Genomic DNA, 1,067 nt, shown 5'->3' on the forward strand with positions numbered 1-1,067 from the left:
ACTTGGGTTTAGTATGTAAAGCAATGTTCTGTATATTTAGAATGTTTGATGTTCGTGTGTGCGTGCTGGTGGAGCGTAGACTCCCCGCACACCCAGCGCTGTTTACTTGCCTTTTATACCTTTTATAGCTTTTATACCTTTTAGAAATATTTGTTTTATAAATATTACAAAGTTCAGATTGAGTTGAGACCTCATGTATAACAAGGGGAAGAGCAGAGCTAAGAGCAGAGCTGAGCGCCTCCAGCCCCCATTTCTCGCCCCCACCCCACACAAAACAGCACCGGGGGGGGGGTGGTCCCAGAAAAGCTAGGGGCTGCTGGGGGGAGTCGAGGTGCTCTAGGGCAGGCGCAGAGGGAGCAGAGCAGCCCCTGAACCCCTCAGGGGGCCGATCCGGACCCTGTCCCGGTTACCCCAGAGCCAAACCAGCAGCCAAGCCCTCAGGCCCACCCCAGTGCTGGTGGAGACCCCAAAAACGAGGGGTCCAGACCCCTCCTGTCTCACAGGAGACCCCACACAAGACCTCAAAGACATCCCCTTTTGGGGACAATTCCACCTCTCTTGGCAAAACTTCCCACTTTTTGTAAACAACTCCCACTTTTTGGGAATGACTCCCCTTATTTAGGTAACAATGCCACCTTTTTGGGGAAAATTCCCCCGTTTTTGGGGAACAACTCCCCCCTTTTGGTAATAATTCCCCGTTTTTTGGCAACAATTGCTCCCTTTGTGGGAAAAACTCCCCCCTTTGGAGAAAAAATCTCAATTTTGGAGAAAAACTCCCCCTTTTTGGGGAAAAAATTTCCCCAAAAAGGGGGAATTGTTCCTAAAAGTATGTTGTTGTTACCCAGAAAGAGGGAGTTTTTCCCCCAAACAGGGGAATTTTCCCAAAAAAGGGGGAAATTTCCCCAAACAAGGGAATATTTTCCCCAAATGGGGAGTTGTTTCCCAAAAAGGGGAATTGGTCCCAAATAATAAATTAAATGTTAAGTTACAAAAGTTCACAGGCCATGAGATTAGAAATAAATCCCTTCTCGAGCTAAAAGATCTCTTTTTTTTTTTTTTTTCAGGAG

The sequence above is a fragment of the Anas platyrhynchos genome, chromosome 33 (assembly GCF_047663525.1).
Source record: "Anas platyrhynchos isolate ZD024472 breed Pekin duck chromosome 33, IASCAAS_PekinDuck_T2T, whole genome shotgun sequence".
Lineage (NCBI taxonomy): Eukaryota > Metazoa > Chordata > Aves > Anseriformes > Anatidae > Anas > Anas platyrhynchos.